This window comes from Paramisgurnus dabryanus, unplaced genomic scaffold (assembly GCF_030506205.2).
Source record: "Paramisgurnus dabryanus unplaced genomic scaffold, PD_genome_1.1 h2tg000274l_1_25611__unclustered, whole genome shotgun sequence".
NCBI lineage: Eukaryota > Metazoa > Chordata > Actinopteri > Cypriniformes > Cobitidae > Paramisgurnus > Paramisgurnus dabryanus.
The window spans coordinates 17,501-25,611 of NW_027394162.1; positions in this window are offsets into that span (position 1 = coordinate 17,501).

Below are 8,111 nucleotides of genomic sequence, written 5' to 3' on the forward strand. Positions count from 1 at the left end.
GGTTAGAGAGACGAGGGTTGGCTCGTTGGAAAGGGCCGCTCCGGTAGAGCAACCGACCCAAAGGGCGAGTCGATCCGAGCAAGGGCGTCCGAGCTGCGGCCGTGGGAAAATCCGCGGAGGGACCGCCGTATCTCGGCCGGGCTTGGGGTTAGGGAGAAGCGGGTAGGCTCGTTCGAAAGGTCCCCTCGGGTAGAGCAACCGACCCAAAGGGCGAGTCGATCCGAGCAAATGCGCCCGAGTTACGGCCGTTTAAAGGTCAGGCGGTGGTACCCCGTATCTCGGCCGGGCTTAGGGTTAGAGAGACGAGGGTTGGCTCGTTGGAAAGGTCCCCTCGGGTGGAGCAACCGACCCAAAGGGCGAGTCGATCCGAGCAAATGCGCCCGAGTTACGGCCGTTTAAAGGTCAGGCGGTGGTACCCCGTATCTCGGCCGGGCTTAGGGTTAGAGAGACGAGGGTTGGCTCGTTGGAAAGGTCCCCTCGGGTGGAGCAACCGACCCAAAGGGCGAGTCGATCCGAGCAAAGGCGCCCGAGTTACGGCCGTTTAAAGGTCAGGCGGTGGTACCCCGTATCTCGGCCGGGCTTAGGGTTAGAGAGACGAGGGTTGGCTCGTTGGATAGGGCCGCTCCGGTAGAGCAACCGACCCAAAGGGCGAGTCGATCCGAGCAAAGGCGCCCGAGTTACGGCCGTTTAAAGGTCAGGCGGTGGTACCCCGTATCTCGGCCGGGCTTGGGGTTAGAGAGACGAGGGTTGGCTCGTTGGAAAGGTCCGCTCGGGTAGAGCAACCGACCCAAAGGGCGAGTTCATCCGAGCAAAGGCGCCCGAGCTGCGGCCGTGGGAAAATCCGCGGAGGGACCGCCGTATCTCGGCCGGGCTTAGGGTTAGAGAGACGAGGGTTGGCTCGTTGGATAGGGCCGCTCCGGTAGAGCAACCGACCCAAAGGGCGAGTCGATCCGAGCAAAGGCGCCCGAGCTGCGGCCGTGGGAAAATCCGCGGAGGGACCGCCGTATCTCGGCCGGGCTTAGGGTTAGAGAGAAGCGGGTTGGCTCGTTGGATAGGGCCGCTCCGGTAGAGCAACCGACCCGAAGGGCGAGTCGATCCGAGCAAGGGCGCCCGAGCTGCGGCCGTGGGAAAATCCGGGGAGGGACCGCCGTATCTCGGCCGGGGAAAGGGCTAGAGGCTCGCGGGTAGGCTCGTTCGAAAGGTCCCCTCGCGTGGAGCGACCGACCCAAAGGGCGAGTCGATCCGAGCAAAGGCGCCCGTGCTGCGGCCGTGGGAAAATCCGGGGAGGGACCGCCGTATCTCGGCCGGGGAAAGGGCTAGAGGCTCGCGGGTAGGCTCGTTCGAAAGCCCCCCTCCGGCATAGCGACCGACCCGAAGGGCGAAGGCCCCGGACCCGAGGCGCCCGAGAAACGGCCGTGGGAAAATCCGGGCACAGACCGCCGTATCTCGGCCGGGGAAAGGGCTAGAGGCTCGCGGGTAGGCTCGTTCGAAAGCTCCCCTCCGGCATAGCGACCGACCCGAAGGGCGAAGGCCCCGGACCCGAGGCGCCCGAGAAACGGCCGTGGGAAAATCCGGGGAGGGACCGCCGTATCTCGGCCGGGGAAAGGGCTAGAGGCTCGCGGGTAGGCTCGTTCGAAAGCCCCCCTCCGGCATAGCGACCGACCCGAAGGGCGAAGGCCCCGGACCCGAGGCGCCCGAGAAACGGCCGTGGGAAAATCCGGGCACAGACCGCCGTATCTCGGCCGGGGAAAGGGCTAGAGGCTCGCGGGTAGGCTCGTTCGAAAGCTCCCCTCCGGCATAGCGACCGACCCGAAGGGCGAAGGCCCCGGACCCGAGGCGCCCGAGAAACGGCCGTGGGAAAATCCGGGGAGGGACCGCCGTATCTCGGCCGGGGAAAGGGCTAGAGGCTCGCGGGTAGGCTCGTTCGAAAGCCCCCCTCCGGCATAGCGACCGACCCGAAGGGCGAAGGCCCCGGACCCGAGGCGCCCGAGAAACGGCCGTGGGAAAATCCGGGCACAGACCGCCGTATCTCGGCCGGGGAAAGGGCTAGAGGCTCGCGGGTAGGCTCGTTCGAAAGCTCCCCTCCGGCATAGCGACCGACCCGAAGGGCGAAGGCCCCGGACCCGAGGCGCCCGAGAAACGGCCGTGGGAAAATCCGGGCACAGACCGCCGTATCTCGGCCGGGGAAGGGGCTAGAGGCTCGCGGGTAGGCTCGTTCGAAAGGCCCCCTCCGGCGGAGCGACCGACCCAAAGGGCGAAGGCCCCGGACCCGAGGCGCCCGAGATACGGCCGCGGGAATTTCCGCGAGCTTCGACCGGACGTATCTCCGGCGGGCGGGGTCGCACGGACCCGAGGCCGGGCTCGTCGGAAAGCCCCGGGACGGACCTTTCGAACGAGACCGGCCGCGCGTCCGGGCGACCTCCGAGGCGGACGCTAGGGGCGCCGGAGCCCCGGACGAGCGAAAATTCCGCGACCACCCGCCCGTATCTCGGCCCGGGAAAGGGCCAGAGACTCGAGGGAGGGCTCGTTCGAAAGCTCCCCTCCGGCATAGCGACCGACCCGAAGGGCGAAGGCCCCGGACCCGAGGCGCCCGAGAAACGGCCGTGGGAAAATCCCGCGGGGGTAGGCCGTATCTCGGCCCCGGAAAGGGCTAGCGACGCGCGGGTGGGCTCGTTCGAAAGGCCCCCCGCGGAGGAGCCACCCACCCGAAGGGCGAAGGCCCCGGACCCGGGGCGCCGGAGCAGCGCGGTAACGAAATTCGAATTTTCGACCGGAAGTATCTCGGGCCCCCGGGGTCGCACGGACCCGCGGCCGGTCTCGTCGGAAAGCCCCGGGCGAGACCTTTCCGACGAGCCCGGCCCCGAGTCCGTAGGACCTTCCCCGGCCGAGATACGGCGCCCGGCAGTTCATTGGCCGATATCTCGGAAACGGGGCGTCGTAGACGCTCCGTGGTATTGGTGACCTTGACGATGCCGGGTCAGACGAGTCGGCCGCGGGCACGGGCCCGGGGGCGCCGGCCGCCAGAGTCGGGTGGCTCGCGCACTTCCAGGCGGGCCGCTCGCGCACCTCCAGGCACCCCGACCCACTCGCCGAGGCCGACCGAGGTGCGCCGTCCCGGCCGCGGACCGGTCGGGGTCCCCTCTCGAAAGGGCAGTAGTGTGAACAGGTGCCATCGGGTATATAGGGGAAGGGGTCCTCTCGAACCAGGCCTTCGAACCCGCGCGAGCCTAGCCCGGCAAGGCTCACCCTCCCCGGCCACGGGTTCGGCCTCCGTCCCCCTGGAGGTCCGGCACCTCCAGGGTCCCCGACCCTGCCTCCCCTGCCCGAGGGGAGGCCTCCGAGGCGGGCCTGACAGGGCGGCCCTCCCTCCTGGAAGTCCGGTTCCTCCAGGGTCCCCGACCCTGCCTCCCCTGCCCGAGGGGAGGCCTCCGAGGCGGGCCTGACAGGGCGGCCCTCCCTCCTGGAAGTCCGGTTCCTCCAGGGCACACGTCCCTACCTCCGTAGCCCAGAGAGGTGACTCCGAGGCGGGCCTGACAGGGCGGCCCTCCCTCCTGGAAGTCTGGTTCCTCCAGGGCACACGTCCCCACCTCCGTAGCCCAGATGGGTGACTCGATAGCGGGCCTGACAGGGCGGCCCTCCCTCCTGGAAGTCCGGTTCCTCCAGGGCACACGTCCCTGCCTCCTTAGCCCAGAGAGGTGACTCCGAGGCGGGCCTGACAGGGCGGCCCTCCCTCCTGGAAGTCTGGTTCCTCCGGGGCACCCGTCCCTACCTCCGTAGCCCAGATGGGTGACTCGAAAGCGGGCCTGACAGGGCGGCCCTCCCTCCTGGAAGTCCGGTTCCTCCAGGGCACACGTCCCTGCCTCCTTAGCCCAGAGAGGTGACTCCGAGGCGGGCCTGACAGGGCGGCCCTCCCTCCTGGAAGTCTGGTTCCTCCGGGGCACACGTCCCTACCTCCGTAGCCCAGATGGGTGACTCGAAAGCGGGCCTGACAGGGCGGCCCTCCCTCCTGGAAGTCCGGTTCCTCCAGGGCACACGTCCCTGCCTCCTTAGCCCAGAGAGGTGACTCCGAGGCGGGCCTGACAGGGCGGCCCTCCCTCCTGGAAGTCTGGTTCCTCCAGGGCACACGTCCCTACCTCCGTAGCCCAGATGGGTGACTCGAAAGCGGGCCTGACAGGGCGGCCCTCCCTCCTGGAAGTCCGGTTCATCCAGGGCACACGTCCCTGCCTCCTTAGCCCAGAGAGGTGACTCCGAGGCGGGCCTGACAGGGCGGCCCTCCCTCCTGGAAGTCTGGTTCCTCCAGGGCACACGTCCCTACCTCCGTAGCCCAGATGGGTGACTCGAAAGCGGGCCTGACAGGGCGGCCCTCCCTCCTGGAAGTCCGGTTCATCCAGGGCACACGTCCCTGCCTCCTTAGCCCAGAGAGGTGACTCCGAGGCGGGCCTGACAGGGCGGCCCTCCCTCCTGGAAGTCTGGTTCCTCCAGGGCACACGTCCCTGCCTCCTTAGCCCAGAGAGGTGACTCCGAGGCGGGCCTGACAGGGCGGCCCTCCCTCCTGGAAGTCTGGTTCCTCCAGGGCACACGTCCCTACCTCCGTAGCCCGGATGGGTGACTCGAAAGCGGGCCTGACAGGGCGGCCCTCCCTCCTGGAAGTCCGGTTCATCCAGGGCACACGTCCCTACCTCCGTAGCCCAGATGGGTGACTCGAAAGCGGGCCTGACAGGGCGGCCCTCCCTCCTGGAAGTCTGGTTCCTCCAGGGCACACGTCCCTGCCTCCTTAGCCCAGAGAGGTGACTCCGAGGCGGGCCTGACAGGGCGGCCCTCCCTCCTGGAAGTCTGGTTCCTCCAGGGCACACGTCCCTGCCTCCTTAGCCCAGAGAGGTGACTCCGAGGCGGGCCTGACAGGGCGGCCCTCCCTCCTGGAAGTCTGGTTCCTCCAGGGCACCCGTCCCCACCTCCGTAGCCCAGATGGGTGACTCGAAAGCGGGCCTGACAGGGCGGCCCTCCCTCCTGGAAGTCTGGTTCCTCCAGGGCACACGTCCCTGCCTCCTTAGCCCAGAGAGGTGACTCCGAGGCGGGCCTGACAGGGCGGCCCTCCCTCCTGGAAGTCTGGTTCCTCCAGGGCACCCGTCCCCACCTCCGTAGCCCAGATGGGTGACTCGAAAGCGGGCCTGACAGGGCGGCCCTCCCTCCTGGAAGTCTGGTTCCTCCAGGGCACACGTCCCTGCCTCCTTAGCCCAGAGAGGTGACTCCGAGGCGGGCCTGACAGGGCGGCCCTCCCTCCTGGAAGTCCGGTTCCTCCGGGGCACACGTCCCTACCTCCGTAGCCCAGATGGGTGACTCGAAAGCGGGCCTGACAGGGCGGCCCTCCCTCCTGGAAGTCTGGTTCCTCCAGGGCACCCGTCCCTACCTCCGTAGCCCAGATGGGTGACTCGAAAGCGGGCCTGACAGGGCGGCCCTCCCTCCTGGAAGTCTGGTTCCTCCAGGGCACCCGTCCCTACCTCCGTAGCCCAGATGGGTGACTCGAAAGCGGGCCTGACAGGGCGGCCCTCCCTCCTGGAAGTCTGGTTCTTCCAGGGCACACGTCCCTACCTCCGTAGCCCAGATGGGTGACTCGAAAGCGGACGCGGGAGGGTGTACGTGGCGCACCCCCAGGCCGAAGAGAGGTCTCGTGAGCGGACGCGAGGGTGTACGACAGAAGGCCTGGAAGTCTCTGACTTCCAGGGTCACCGACCCTACCTCATGAGCCCGAAGAGGTGACTCGAATGCGGACGCGGGGGTGTACGTGGCGCACCCCCAGGCCGAAGAGAGGTCTCGTGAGCGGACACGAGAAGTACGACAGAGGGCCTGGAAGCAAAAGCGGGTGACTCGTGCACTTCCAGAAAAGGCAAAAGCGGGTGACTCGTGCACTTCCATAAAGCCGAAACGAGGTCTCGTGAGCGGACACGAGAAGTACGACAGAGGGCCTGGAGGTAAAAGCGGGTGACTCGTGCACTTCCAGGGTCTCCGACCTTACGGCGCCTTCCGACGCGGGCGCCTCCTCCCGGACGAGCCACGGGAAGGGCCCCTTCTCTCAAGGGGCGGTCGTTTGAACAGGTGCCATCGGGTATATAGGGATGGGTTGCTTCGAAAGTGGACCTCCAGCGTCCTCCCTCCCTGCGGCAGATCCCAAGAAAGGTCTGTGCGCGTCGGTGTGCGATGAACGAAAAACCGTTAAAAGAACTGGAACGGTTGGAACGGACGAAGGGCGTCTGATGTGAGGCAGCGCCCCGGGCGAGTGTCGAAAGGACGGGTAACCCATATCCGCATGCCGCCTAGGCGGAAAGATCCGGCCTGGATCATATCAAGGCTAATGCCTAAAAACTAAAGCTACCTTGGGTGATGGAACTCGGCTACGGCCGCAAAACGATCCGCCCTGGATCATCAAGGCTAATGCCTAAAAACTAAAGCTACCTTGGGTGATGGAACTCGGCTACGGCCGCAAAACGATCCGCCCTGGATCAAGGCTACGGCCTAAAAACGGCAAAAAAAGATCCAAAAGTCCCTGGATCAAGGCGCTTCGGCTTAAAAACCTGTGAAAAGATCCGCCCTGGATCAAGGCTACGGCCTTAAAGCTGCTCAAAGATCCGCCCTGGATCAAGGCTACGGCCTTAAAACTGCTAAAAAGATCCTAAAGTCTCTGGATCTAGGCTACGGCCTCAAAGACACACGTGTTGTGAGATAAGATCCGCCCTGGATCTCCAGGCTACGGCCTCAAAGGTTCGACCCGACCATATATGCTCAGACACGGGCGAACACAAAAGCGTAACAACCCATGTTGGAACCGTCGAAGGATCTCGGCGTCGGCCGTAAAACGGAAACCCCCCGGTCGTCGGTACGCGTGTGGCGGTCGAGGGCCCCCGGCCGCCGGTCGGTGCGGGCGCGTGGATAGGTCTCCCCGAGCGGTCAAGGAGTCCCGGAAGCCGGTCCGGGCGAGCGGCCGGCCCCGGGGCACCCTACCCTCTCGGGCGCACCGACCCCACGCGTTTCGTCTCGGTCGGCGTCCGGGGTTCCGAGACACCCTTATGTATCTGTGTGACAGACGGAGTGGCACACCGTCTGCGGCGGGACAGGGCCGCCGACCGCGATGGAAGTCGAGTGAGGCGGCTTCCGGGGTCCAAGACCCTACAGACAGACGGAGTGGCGACCCGTCTGCGGCGGGCCAGGGCCGCCGACCGCGATGGAAGTCGAGTGGGGGCGGCTTCCAGGGTCCAAGACCCTACAGACAGACGGAGTGGCGACCCGTCTGCGGCGGGCCAGGGCCGCCGACCGCGATGGAAGTCGAGTGGGGCGGCTTCCAGGGTCCAAGACCCTACAGACAGACGGAGTGGTGACCCGTCTGCGGCGGGACAGGGCCGCCGACCGTTACGGAAGTCGAGGGGGACGGCTTCCAGGGTCCAAGACCCTATCTGTGTGACAGACGAAGGTGCATCGTCTGGGGCGGGACAGGGCCGCCGACCGCTATGGAAGTCGAGTCGGGTGGCTCGTGCACTTCCAGGGTCCAAGACCCTCTCTTCGTGACCGACGAAGGTGCTCTGTCTGGGGCGGTACGGGGCCGCCGACCGCTATGGAAGTCGAGTCGGGTGGCTCGTGCACTTCCAGGGTCCAAGACCAACGCGTTTGACCGACGAAGGTGCCCCGTCCCCGGGCACGGACGGGGACGGGCCCGGCCTCCGGGCCGCCGTGGAAGTCGAGTCGGGTGGCTCTCGCACTTCCAGGGTCCTCGACCCTATCTGTCTGACCGACGGAAGGCGCTTCGTCTCGGGCGGGCCAGGGCCGCCAGCCGCTATGGAAGCCGAGTCGGGTGGCTCGTGCGCTTCCAGGGTCCACGGACCCTGCCTTCGTGACCGACGAAGGCGCTCTGTCTGGGGCGGTACAGAGCCGGGCCCCGTCCAGCAGGGGACGGTGGCCCGAACAGGTGCCATCGGGTATATAGGGAAGAGCACCTCGCTGACTCTCCAAGGTGATAGGCTACCGGATCCCAGGACCTCTCGAGCCCAGCGAGAGGCCTCTCGAGCGGACACAAATGCCTCGAAAAAGTCCCTCTGCACTGAGGTAGTGACGATTCTTATTAC